Raw genomic sequence first — 14,299 nt, forward strand, 5'->3', positions numbered from 1 at the left:
TCGCACAATAAAAGATGCCATAAGAAACACAAGTAACGATGATGACGAGAAGCTGAAGAGTAGCTTTTTATACCCCTTGGTTGACATGTGAAACGTTTTTTTAATAAATTGTATCTAGAAATTAAACACAAAAAATATATTTAGTTAGTTTAATTTTTATTCATATTTACTAATAACTATTCAACTTTATAAATCAACTTCTCCATCATACCCCTCGATTACAGGATAAGGCCAAAGGCCACAGGATGAACTACCCTTGGACCGCTCATCATCCGGCATCAGCCAGCTCTTCGATGTCGCCAGCGAGCGGCAGGAAGAGGAGCTGACAATGACATTTACACTTCAGCTGCCGCTTTGCTTAAATTTCTTGCAGATGATGAATGGAGCCAACGTTGACGCTTGTTGTGCTCGGTTAAGTCAAAGTTTTTCAGCATTTAGCTCATTAAGCATACAACAGTTATTTTATAGCCAATAACAGCGGAATGGTCGAGGAGCAGAACTTGAAGAGGGTACTCGCCTGGTAAAAGGAAATGTAGGAAGGAAAGGAACACTTTAACCAGTTAAATTTATACTTTGTACTTGGAGCAGCTTAAGATTTAGCTTTTTCCTGGCTCACAAAGGTCAATTAGCTGGTTCTTTTTAGTTTCTCGAGAAAGAGAGAGTGGAGCCTGCCAAATGAAAATTTTAATAATGCAAACGAGCTGCTTTTGTGGCTGCACCTAGAAAATGCATCACCTGCACTGAAAGAAATTAAAATTAAATACAAATTAATTTATATGAAAATTTAAATATAAACAAAAAAAAACATATAAAATATTACTGAGAAAATACCTGATATAAAAAAGAGAATGCAGAGTATTTCGAAATAAAATTTTAACAAATTTTTAGACTCTAAATCTAATTTCATTGATGACTTCCTTCGTTCTTACTTCCTCTTCCTAGTTAATTTTTCTCCGTGCCCCTTCTTCTTCTACTGCCTCTGGCACATAGCCATCATCGGCTTTTCGTTTTCAGTTATTTTAGCGTGGTCTCTGCCTGCGCCTTTTCACACAACAATGGCCCTCAAAAACCGAGCTAGCGAGCGCCGACAACGAGCGCCGAGTTAATTGAATTGTGTTTACTCTGTGGGACCAGGACACATGGAGCAGAGGCCTCGTCAGAGCAGCAGCCGCAGCCAGGTTCCTTGTTATTTTGGGACTCCTATTTTTGCCGACACATAGGACTATGTCAAAAAGTCATTCCAGACGACCGACGGACGACGACTTGCATGCCAGGAGAGTCAACTTTCCATTTGAATTCAAGGCTTTGTGGCCGTTAAGTGAAATATTGGGTTAAGTAAGTCCCCGTTCCATGAGGGTGAGTGTTTTTTTTTTTAAGTTGTGTGTGCTGCCAAGTCATTGAAGTCCATAGAGTAGAAACTCAATTTACAAATTTCCGTTCGATGGCTCATTAAAAGTTTTCCCTTTTGGTTGTTGTTTCTTAATACAAAAGTGGCGGATGATTGAAGTTTATGCTGTGAAAATTCAGGTAATCTTGATAGAGGTTTTTAATTGTCCTTATATTTTAAATAAATTATAAGCTAATTTAAAAAAACTTTAAGTAATTAAATATAAACAAAGTTTAAATTAACGAGTTTAACAATCCATTGAATTAATCACCAAAAGTCTCCCCATAACCGCATCGAATTGTTGCAAACTTTTGAGTAGAGTTTCTCTGAATAATAAATGCGCCGATGAGGGACTCAACAAAAGCGCCAAGTTAGCCATCTAATTGTAATGATAATTAGCGTAATTAGTGGAAGCAGGTAAGCCATGTTTGGCCACCCCAAAATCTGATCAGCAGCCGCCCCCCGCCCGGCAACAAAAGACAAACTAATCGCCATCTGAACCATGCTGGTTTCAATTACGGAATTTTGTGAGGTTTCCACAGCCGCAAATGTATTGCGTTCGTAGTACGCTAATGCGTCAAGTGGCCGCAGGACATTTGCCTGCCAGGACAAAAGTAATTTCGAGCTCGTGCGAAATGCAAAAACTTTTGCCAAGTGCGCAGTGCGCCGATAAAAAGTTTCGATTATAATAGAACATTTTCAGGGCAAAACGGGAAATGAGAAATGGTTGGGCTTTGGACTCGGGCATCATGCTACATTTAATTTGAAAGCCAAAGGGAATTGTTTCAAATTGTTATTTAACAGAATCAACATGCTGGTGGTCTCTGGTGGTGGTGGTGGTGTTGGGGAAAATCATTTAAAAGTTGTTCTAAACAAAATTTAGATTTAATCGCGAACAATATGCAGGCTTATAATAATATGTATGTGGATTAATTTAAGCCTTATTGCGTGATTGTAAATCGTCTTAACAGTCCTGTTTTTTTTTTTTTGGTAGTAAATATCCTGTTCTAAATAACAGCTGCTAAGTAACATCACTCATCCGCCATGGTGGCCGCTAACAGAGAATAACAAACAACAGCTGTTTCATTTCACTCAATAGCCTCTGTTGTTTGCAGAGCTTACAGAGTTAACAGCGCCGCAGGCTATCCGAGCAGGAATTCTCCTTGACGTCTTTACTGTCTTTATATGTCAAAGAACCGCTTTATATTGCCGGCGCTGCATTGTTAGAACACAAAGTTCATTTGCTGCTCGGCTTTGTCTACAAATGGAACGTGTTCATTAAGTTAACTACGCTTTTACCCGCAGTGAGTAACAATAAAGAATAGTTGGAAATACTCACTTGCACATCGGGGGGACCTTTGATTTATGGCAATACAATTGTGCGAGGACAATTTGCTCGCTGCCGATGTTGCTGCTGTAAATTAAAGCTCAATGGCAATCGGCCTGGCCCAGGGTTTGTGAGGGAGATATATACACACACACATGGAAACCCATTAACGACAGCGCTACTCAGCATAATGACAAAACTTTTACACGTGCAGCGACCAAAGTTTGGGCAATCATTTTAATTTTTATGATCTTCTGAAGGCGGCACAAAAACTAAACTGAAACAGATACAGAGGGGAAATATTATTTAAATGGGTCAAAGGATTGGACCTGTTCTTGATTCGCTATTTAGTAGCTTAAATAAGTAAGGATTCTCAAATATTTCTAAGAAAAAATAGGAAAAAATGTTGATACAAAGATACTGAAAATATATTTTACTTAAAGAATGATATAAATCTATATTTTAAGATTAAGATTTTTCTTTCATACATCTAAATTCTTGCAGTATGGAAGAAATATTCAAATATTTTTATTTTAAATAATAAAATTGCTTAGCTTTAACCAAGTAAGGAAACCCAGATTTTAAAATACAACATCTGTATACATATCCTACCTATCTTAGATTCATTCTTACTAATTTTAGTATTCATTTAATCAAAAATTGTATTTTATTTTTTACTCTGTAATGTTTTTGCGAAACCCCCTGCCACTGCAGCTCCTTTTGTTTCCTTCCTTTGCCGGCTGATTGTCCGTATATGTGTGTAAATAACATTTAGAGACTTACTTTTAATGCCGCCCTGACAGGTTTATTGCTAACTGTGTGTGTGTGGGTGTGCGGCTGCGAGTGTGTTCAATAGCTTGGGACACCGCATGATTATGCGAAAATTACGCATACGCCGCATATGCCACGTGCGATTGCTCACATTTGAAGTGCTAAGACCACCTTTTTTCGGGCAGAGAGCTGTGGGAAATGCGTTCCGGGCACACAGGCTGCTGCGAAAATTGAGCGCGACTTTATCAATATTTTTTTACTGTCTTTCATGCATTATTAATGCATTTAATTTGTCTGAAAAGGCAAAGCACTTGAAAACAGGCGACTAACGAGCACGGTGGGATGAAGGCAAGTACTTGGAAATGTATTTATTTAGAGTTAAAGTTAAGTTCAATTTGAATAAAATATGTAAATGAATTTTTGTTTTACATTAATTTCAGCATTTAAACTGTCACCTTTTTTAAATTTGTCATTTTTTTTAAATAGGTACTAATTTCTCTGTTATCCTTGTTTATCCCATTGTCACAAGCAAATGAATGTCTTTTACGACACAACCAAGACAAGATGTCCTATGAGAAATACACGATCATAAAAAACACATCAGAAACCAATTTTGATGAATACTTTTGCGTAAATGAAAATCAATAAAATACGCATGTTTGCAAAAATATTAAACCTGCGAACATGAAATAACAAAACACCCCACAATCACTTAGCCTAGTGGGATGAGGATTCAAGAAAAAGGAAAATGAATAAAAGGAAGAACAAGGCGGAAGCGGCATTTAAACACTTTCCGTACCCTAAAAAAAAGCAGACGATGTTAAATGAAGCGCAAAATGGGCGCAACAATAAGTCCAAATGTGTCTCCAAATTGTTTGGCAATGTAATCAATAAGGGGCCGACCTGACATATTTGAATATCGATAAAAGGCAGAAAACTCAAAGGAAAAGCGGCGTGGTTAAAGAGGAAATCGGGGGGGAAATGACAACATTTCAGCATGATGGAATGCATTGATATGTGAAATGATTTGTCGTTTGATTTGTAAATGAAATTAAACGGGCGGGCGAAATTCCCACAAACGGAAGGGGATTTAAGGTGTTAACAGTGATAAATGTATAAATAAATAATTTTAGACAGCGTTAAATATATATATATATTTATACATGTTTGGTATTATTGTTTAATATAAGAGTAAATTGTTAAGATCACTTAAAACGTATTTATAAAGTTAAAAAAAATAAAAATTAAATACATTTGTCTTAGTTTTTTCTTAAATACTTATTTCAGGTATACTTCTATGTAAAAATGAAGTATTTAAATGTTAAATATAATGTGTAAATTAATTCTTTAAAATTAAATTCAGTAGTTTATCTTTAAACCCGCATCCTTATCGTTTTCCTGGCTGCTTAATCTTGGCTTAGGCACTGTCAGGACCTTGTAAATTGATTGATTTGCTCCTAAATGACCTTAAATATATTTGCATTTGACCAGGTCACGCCTCAGTGGGCTCTTTCTCTGCTCTGTCAGCCCTCTTCCCCGGTCCCGCTGAGTCTCAAATGTCGACAAAGCCAACTTTGTACTGCAAGTTGTTCGCCTTGATCGATATCGGGAATTGAATGGAAGTGTACAAAAAGAGAGCAGCTGCTCGGGTTCCAAATAAATGCCAAGTCGTGACTGCAGAAATCAAAAGAAATTTACCATGGTTTGGCCAGCCAGCAGACTTCAATTGCGATACAAATCATTGCAGGGCGCTGCATTTGCAATTTCAGCTGCTGATGTCAGTCGAAAATTTATGCGATTTTTATTGGTTTGAACCGATTCTTTTTTTTTTTGGAGGCAGGAGTGTTTGTTTGTGCAGCAAATGAGGCATGCACTCAGACTGAAGGGGAAGCTGCTCGGTAAAACTCCGCCCGGATACTTGACTTTTATGGCACCTGCGCTGCTTGCGCTTCATTAGCCATTAATTTGGGCGGTTGCACACTCAACGCCTGGGCGTGGCCGTGGCCCAGGTAACACACTAAATCTTGGTCTGCCAGCACGCTTGACTAACCTTCGATGGAGGGGAAATCGCATCGCATAAGCAGAAATGCCGAAGCGACTTGGCCCAGATGTGCAGCAGGAAGTCTCAAAAAATCCAGTTTGCCAAGCAAAAACTACATACGTCGAGGGCAGAAATAATGCGAAAAGCGAAACAATGGGACTGGAAAAAATCTAAGAAATACGCATAGGTAATAAGGTTTTAAATTTACTAAGATGACTTGATATTTCCATATAATTATATCTCTTCAGAAACTGAAATAGAAAAGTATTTTCCAAGACTTATTCCTGAGATTTACCAGGAAACTATTGCTCTTTTACCGCAGGCTCTAGATTTCTTGGTATTTGAATCAACATTTTACAGAAAAACACACAACCCCACCACAACCACAGTGCTCCCCTCTTGACAGTCGTAACAACATAATTCAAGGTCCTGGGAAAGGAAACTTATTTCTCTAGCAAAGCGCCAAATAATCTATTAGGTTTGCAATAGCACACATCCAGTGACAGGAAATAGACAAAAATACCTTTGCAAAAACGTCAAATTGCAGACAAAAACAAACTTCAACTAAGGACAGGCAGGGTGAGCAAGCAACAGTAAAAAATAACGAGCGGTGGAAGGAGCCGGAGCAATTGTGGAGGGCAGGAAGGAGGCGATGGCAACGACGTGTCAGCATCAACATTGAAATGGAAAAGAGCCCCGACTGAAAACAAGCAGAACATGTCCCCACTACAAGCATTTGTGGGAACAGAAAACACCGAAGTAAAAACTGTTCGTTGCGCTCGAACAACACGGCGTATACGCTACGCTCCAGTTGGGCCTGAATCGAAAGTTCAAGCTAGACGCCGTCGGAGATGTCCGGGAGATTTGCGCGACAAGCAAGAGCAAAATTAGTTTTGTCCTGGCCAAGTGTGGCTGGCAAAAAGTTTGCTCCCAATGAAATGGGCAAACAGGCTAGGCTCCTGGCGATCCAACTCAATTCCGAGACGAACTCAATATCCGTGCAAATGTACACACAAAAATGTCCAAGTAGTGCAGCCTTGGAACCAGTTTTCAATGCTCTTTTGGGGCTTTTTGCTCTGACATCGATTCGGAATACAGGGGGCAGATGAGATAAAGGAATTCCGGGAATTTATTTAGCAAATAAATACATTGTGATGAGGCATTTCACAGACAAACTTGGCACACTCGGAGGGAGTGCGGAGGAAGGAGTATTTATTGGAAAAAATTGTATCTATAAATTGACTTAGTTTAATCTTTTGACAACCTTCGAATTTCTTCTTTTTTTTGTGGCTAAGCGGATGCGACGAAAAACAATTTTAGGAAGTTGTTGTCAACGTTTCAATAGAACTTTTAATGCAATAATTGGGAAAGTTTAGTTTATTTTGTATTTATAATCTGTTCTTAAAGGTAGTCTTCCCAAATTAAAATATATTTTAATTTAATATATTTAAATCTCTCGATAATAATAACAATCCTTTCTTGTTCCCTCTATATAATTTGCCCAACTATTACCAAATCTACGTCTAGACTTATCTCGTACGAATGCAACACGATATTTGCATGCTAATGGCTAATTAATATAAATTACCTTGGCGACCTGTGGCACTGTTATGCATGAAATTCGAAATATTACGCATACGCCCCGCTGAGCGTGCGACGGTATTAGCCGGCAGCTTAGGCGAATGGCTCGTGTGGCAGCTACTGCTGTTGCTGCCGCTGCCTTGAGTTGCTACTTAGTTTAGCATAAAATTTTAATTTTAATTGCTAGCATGTGCGTGGCAGTAAGGCCGATGGGCTGGTTGACAGGCAACACGCCATGTGCCGGTGCCTCCACGCCTCCCCCTCTCATTAATTAAGCTTTTAATTAAACTTTCAGCGATGTTAGGCGAGTGTGCGTAAAGTTGATTAACCTGGGAGACTCCGAGGTGTCAATGTTTAATGCATGCCGGAGAAAATCAAAGGTTTAATATTCTCTCCTTTTTATGAATTTTTTAACGTCAGCTCAGCACACACAGGATACCAGCAGAGAGTCAAGATTCCATGGGACGGATGCTGGATAATTTGCATGTGCATATCGATCGACCATTGGACAATCGAGTAAAGTGTCACGGGCTATTTTTCTTCTCGAAATAAGGAACGAAGATAAAGCTCTTTTGTGTCGGTGGTGTCACGAACAGAGCTGTTGGGTTAAAACAATTAAGAAATCGGAAAGCATTTAATTGGACTGCTATAAGTGCACTGAAAAATATGAATAAAGTATACATTGTTGTTAAAGAAAATTATATAATAAATCATTTAATGGTTTAAATTAAAATTAAAACCAGTTTGACACTGAATCCCTGTGGTGTGGCCAACATCAAACATTTCTAAGTTGACACATCAATTTTGCACGACATTTTCAGGCTGCCAAAAACACACCTTATTAGGTATAATATATATATTATATATATAGCCCCGGTGGTAATTTTGGCCTGGCCTCAGACGTCCCATTTCGTAAACAAAATAAAGCGGCATTTAAAACCTTTTACTAGTTTTAATGGCCATCATTTCGCCTTGATGGCCAGTGACAGCTTATTAAAATGTCAAAGCGTTAAACTTTTGCCGGTTTTCATCTCACATCCGGACCATTCCAGAGCCCAAAACTTAATTACCAATGTGGCATTGTTCAGCGGCACGGCTGCAGTTAATCAACATGCAACCATAATTTATTCAACTCAATCAACGAAGAACACACACACACACACACCACGAGCACCACAGTTTTTCCTTGTTCGCTCCGAAAATATCACGTATACGTTCGCCTTGTGGCGAAGGAAGCCCTCGCTTGGGTTAATTTCTTTTGCATTATTCGTTTTTTTTCTTTTATCCACCACTGTTCGGGGATTACGAATTGCATAAATGAGTTAAAATATACGTTGAGCTTTTTTAATAAAATACAAAAGCTGGCAGGTTCTAGTGGGTTTTTGTGTGCACTTAAAACTCTGGAATATATTTCATTATAGCTCTCGTTGTTCAGCTAAACAGGGTTAAATATTTATTGTTAGATCCTAGTATTTGCAATAAAAAAGTTTTATTAGAACAGTAAATGCTGCAGGCGTCAAAACTTTTGTAGATAGGAAAAAAAAAAACAGTCAGATACTATTATATATTTATGTGTTGTGATTTTCCCATAGCCGAAGCCAGCTGCAAAGTTTTAAAGCAAAATTGCAAAATTATTTTATGATGAGCCAGACACAGATATAGGTATATGGCAGGGCTTACCTGTTGTAGCAATTACCCATTCCGCGGATAAATATCCATGTACATGTAAGCGACTTGTTAAGTGTTGCATTTGTTTTATTTTTTTCCATTTGGCAGGCGGCCCCCTGCCTTAATTAAGGTTTAAAACGATGACAGCCATGGGATATCAATTAGTAGCGCCAGTTTAACCATGATTAATGTAAATAAATAAAAGTCGGCCGGTTGGGGTTGGACTTGCATTGATTAATATTAAATCCCGATGCATAATGCCGGCACAGGGTCGCATAATTCAATGGCAGCCGGACAATTTATGCAATCCCGCTTAAACGCCACTTGATAACATTTGCATTGCAAAAACCAGGACTGGCCTGGTCGTGTCCGCAAAGGCAAAAATGCAGCGGAAACGGAAGCTTAGCCTGCCGTACTCGGCCACGCCCGGAGCGCGTTTATCTTCTGCTCAAACATTTTTGCCCACTTTCGTGCCCTGAAAACTTTTCTGCGGTTTCTCTTCTAGGATTTTTTTCGCTGTATTTTTTGCTGTATTTTTTTACAATTTTTTACTTTTCACTTGTAAGGGGTATAAGAGGAGTAGAAGGGTATGCTATTTTCTGGAGAAATATAAGTTTAAGAAAGAAGAAAAGCCTGTTTAAAATAAGCTGAATATGTTTAAACTTTTGAGGTGACAAGGTAAATTATACAATTTTCAATCCATTTTTTTTATGAATTTAAAATTAAAATAGGAAGGGAGAAAGAATGCCAAAAAGGGTGTCCAAATTTTCAAAGATTGTATAATTTTCAAGAAATATTATCATTGAATATATATCCAAAAAGGTATATAATGTTTTTTTCAAACCTAAGACAGGTATCCTTTTTTCGAAACCCTCTATTCCACCATTCATTCTCTCCTTTATCTGTGTCTGCAAATGTTTGCTCTGCTTTGTTGACTGAGGCTCAGGGCCTGGCCTGGGTTTAAGGGGAGTTTAAAGTTTATGTCGCCTTGGCTTAATTGGCACGCCCACTTCAAACGGTTGGATGTATGCATTCGCTTTTGGCTTTTTATGCGATGAGACACTGTCAGTGGAATTGAATCATAAAAGTGTTGCAAATGACACGGCAAATTAACAGCAGCTGTGGCATTCGCTGCTCGCTCTCTCGCTCTCTATAAAAGACAGCCCAGTTTATTATTTATGGGATGGGACCTGAGACCCTTTCCATCTCCTCCTGGTTAGCATATTGCGTAGTTTTTTTGTTTTATGAGCGACCCGGAGTTTGGAAAACCATCAACTGCAGTAATGGCCAGGAGGAGGAAGGAGCAAACGAACCCGCCCGTTGCGCGCTGGTGCGTAAGTGCTGCCGGCCATAAAAAATGAAATGCCATCTCTGCTTTGATATACAAGTGTTAGCGTTAGCATGAGGATGCTGCCGTCTGGTTGCTATATGCTATATGCCGGGTGTTAAACAAAGTAACACGCTGCTTGACATTTGCCTTGATATATCGAAGTCAACAGAGGAGGGAAATGTGGGTTGGGGTTTAGGTTTGAGTGTCCTTAACGCAGCTGCGCCTGCACTAAAATAGTTGAAATTTGTTCTCCCCTCTCTCAGTGGAGAGTGTGTGTGTGCAGTAACAGGAGCTGGATAGCAAAGGACACCCAACTAGATGATAGATGCGGCTACATTTAAGTGTTGCAAGATAAAAGATGCAAAGGACAACTGGTGACGAAATAAGTTTTGTTTTCAAAGGGGGTCTTAAGTTAGTTCTCTTATCCTTAAGGTAGTAAAAAAGCGTACAATTAAATACATATTATGGTTCTTAATGGTTGCTTAAAAAACTTACAGGAGTTACAGAATGTAAAACCATTTAGAAATATTTAAATTTAAGATAAATCCGTACATTTTTTAAGGATTTTTCTAAATATTTGCTATCAATTTATTGCAAGGAAAGTCTTATTCATATTAAAAGTAAGCTTTAAAAAACTCAGGGATCTAGTTTAAGAATTAAATAAAGGTCTTTTAAAATAATGTAAGCCCCTTTTTGTCTCTATAATATTTAAGGCAATCCCTTTTTTAAGGAACCCCACCTTTTCCTATAATATTAATTAAGCAACGACCTGCTTAATGTCCTGACAACTGTTCACTGGTCCCGACTTGTGCACTCGACATAACAAGTTATTTTGGGAGGAAGTGCCACCTCAAATGTCACAATGGCTCTACGGCTCCTCCCTTTCTCGGACTAAAAGCTTTGGCACGTTTTTGTGGTACCTACTAATCCCGTACCCGTGCCAGTTCCCCTACCCAGTTCCGGCACAGGAAGCAAGTGGTCGAGTGGGTTGTGATTCTGGAGGCGAGAGCGAGTGTGTGGGATGTATTTAAATGATTTCATTAGAGCCGCGCGTGCCGGAGTATCCCCGGAGTATCATCGCATGTAACGCATTACCTTAACTCATTTATCACCGCATTTAACAGCCCCAGATCTGGACCAAGCCCGCACCCACATCCACATCCACATCCACATCCACAGCCAAGCCCAAACCCCAATCTGGTGTGTAATCGAGCGTCGAGCCGAAATCGCTTTGTGTGACTTTCATACGTAAATAAGAAGGGCTCAAGTCCTTCGGCCGGCAGCTCCTGGGCATTTGTGCATGCGCTAGCGAAATTTGTTAATTTCATTTGCACAGTTTGCACAGGCTTCGCTTAGCCTTCTTTTCGTATTTGTTTTTGGCTAGGAGGAGTCGGCGCCAGAGCCCCTTTTCTGGCCCTTTGTTTGCCCCTTTCTGGGCCAGGTTTTTGCTCTTTTGTTAGTTCTCTCAGTGGGCAGGGCTCACTTGTAATTATGTTTGTCCTTTAATTGTGCTCATTATGCGTGTGCTGATTATGCCATGCCCCAAGTGGCTCAATCCATGTGCAAGCAGCACTAACACACATAGAGGTACGGGGCATAGAAATTATGTGCTATGCATAAAATCGACACAAGGCCCAGAAGAACATGGTTGTGCACTGGGAACAAGTTGTTGGGGAATTATCCACTTTTAACGATTATGAAAATACCATTTTCAGCTTCTTTCAACAATAATGCCAACCAATTTCTCCCAGTGCCATGCAGCTCACCTGCCCCCCATATACATTTTTCTCTAAACAAAAATAAGTTCATTCCCTTAAGTTTATTTGTCCAGAAAATTATATTTACCTCGGCCAAAACCTAGTCCGCTGCTAGCCACTTTGCCACAGGCGAAATGTAATTTGGGCAAACACTGGAGAGAAGACAGCGGCACAACCCTTTTGGCACACAAAAGGAAATTGGCTGGGTGAAATAATTGAAAATATGCTCGATGGAAATATGTTTGCCAATGTCCTTTCCAAAAAAAAAGAATGAAATCTGAAAAGCAAATGGGCAATATCAACTCAATTATTAACAGGGAAAAGCAAGGGCAATGCTCGACGTTTTGGCAAAGGTGAAATCTGAAAACTGAAAAGCAATGCTGACTGAATTCAGGTCAGGGGCCAGAACTTTTCCTTTAGCTGCATGAAAAGGGTTCTGGCGGGTACACTTCCTTTGTCACTGATAATTGTATTGTTCGCCCTATTGCATTGAAGGTTGTCTACGATATTTTGAGGGCAATAAGGGATTTATTACAGGTTTTATTGGATTATATGAAGAATTTTTAACTAAACTATTTTATGCTGGTTGAAGAGAAAAAATTAAATTATTTTTCTGTGCATTTTAAAGTGGTTTTATTTCGCAAAAAAATTAAATTAAATTAAATTTAATTCATTTTATATATGTATAAGGTTTTTGAATATATAGACACTATTTTATATATAATACAATATTATGGGGCCTTGCCAGGCATATGTTTCACTTTTTTTTTTTGCTTCTTTTTCCTTACCTTTACCTCTTAAAAATATACATAAAAAAGGCTGCTAGAAAATTTAAATTCAGTTTGTTTATATTACGTTCACTCCCCGGCAGCTATATATTTTTTGTACACTTTGTACTTTATCATGGCCCATCGCTGGCAAATAGGCGAGCAATAAAAAATCTTGGCATCTTAATCAAATATTCAAAGTACAACAATCAGCCAGAAGGAGTATGAATAATGAGGTTATTGGCCTCCACCGCCCTTCCTCATGATTTGAACATCGTTTGGCCAGACAAAGGCCGCCAGGCGTGCAGTTAGCTTACGATATACACTTACATATATAGTATATGAAGAGTGCTTCGGCACAAATTGCTGGCAAATATGTGTACAACATAAATAAGTTTCTCTTCAAGAGGACTGCCAGGCCAAAATGTATGCAACAATAAAATTTTGGCGCGCTGTAATGAGCATTTTTATGCGAGTGGCCGTTCGGCCACTGGCCAACCACTCGGGGTCGAAGTTGAGGCCGGCCAACGGGGCGTATGAATAAACGAAACAGGCATTTAGCATGCCAATGACGTAGGCAGCAGCTCTAGGCCGGAGGTCTTTTACTTTCCAGGGAAGTTTCCCTGGCAGCGGGATCAGGCGCTAAGCTGGTCTGGCAAGATTTTCGTTTTCTACCTCCGCATTAAAAACTCATTTCGAACAAACTTTCGCCGGCGGTCGGGACTCCAAAAAAGAGGATCAAACGGGGCAGGAAAGCGTAAATCCCATTCAATCGGCTTAATTTGTCACCACTAACAAGGAATATTCCCAGCAAAAATTTAAAAACAAAATGGAAAAGATGCCAATAATGATTAAATACTTTTAATTGCACGCGGCCAACAAGCCAGTCCTGCCTGCCTGCCCTTCGGATTATGTCAGCTCATTAGCGTCACTTCTCATGGCGAATTCTCTGACATTTTAGTGCCACTGCCACTGGCACCGCCATGATTAGCTGTCCCGGCATATATGGAGGGGTTTGGGCCTGGAAATTAGCATGTGACTGGCTGCCATTTACGCGTTTTTAAGCACTGCCTAAGTCAAAGCCCTCCCTTCTCTGAAAAAAAGTCCAAAAAGTAAGCGAAAGCTGAAGGGAGTCAACTGTCATGTCGCGTTTGCCTGATGCCCGCTCCCATTTGGCTGCTGACATTCCCAGCCACGAATGCGCTTTCCCAGCGAACCCTTCATCCCAGCAAACTGGCACACTGGTAGACACCGAGGCAGACGGACAGCCCAAGGGCGACAGATATATACCATTTCCCCTGTAAAACCATTCATGAATTTTAAAACACTCGTTGGAATACTCTTTTGATGGGATAGAAGGTGGAAGTAAAATTATAGAAATTAAACTTGAGTTGGATTAAAATAAGTTATTGGTACAGATGTTTAAAAAGTAAAATATCAAAAATCGCTTTCATACATTCCTGAAAAAAAATCAAGATAAATTAAGATAAGAAATATAATAACTTTGAGAGCAGACATTTGAATACCCTTGAATTTTTCCATAAGATCGAATCAAAAATCACCACAACTAAGCAAAAAAAATCATCAATTTTAATTTGGAAAGCTTTTTTATATTAGTTTTTAAAAGGCTAAATATATATAAATATTTTTATGGCAAGCAGCTAGAGTAT

This window comes from Drosophila kikkawai, chromosome 2L (genome assembly GCF_030179895.1).
Source record: "Drosophila kikkawai strain 14028-0561.14 chromosome 2L, DkikHiC1v2, whole genome shotgun sequence".
Taxonomy (NCBI): domain Eukaryota; kingdom Metazoa; phylum Arthropoda; class Insecta; order Diptera; family Drosophilidae; genus Drosophila; species Drosophila kikkawai.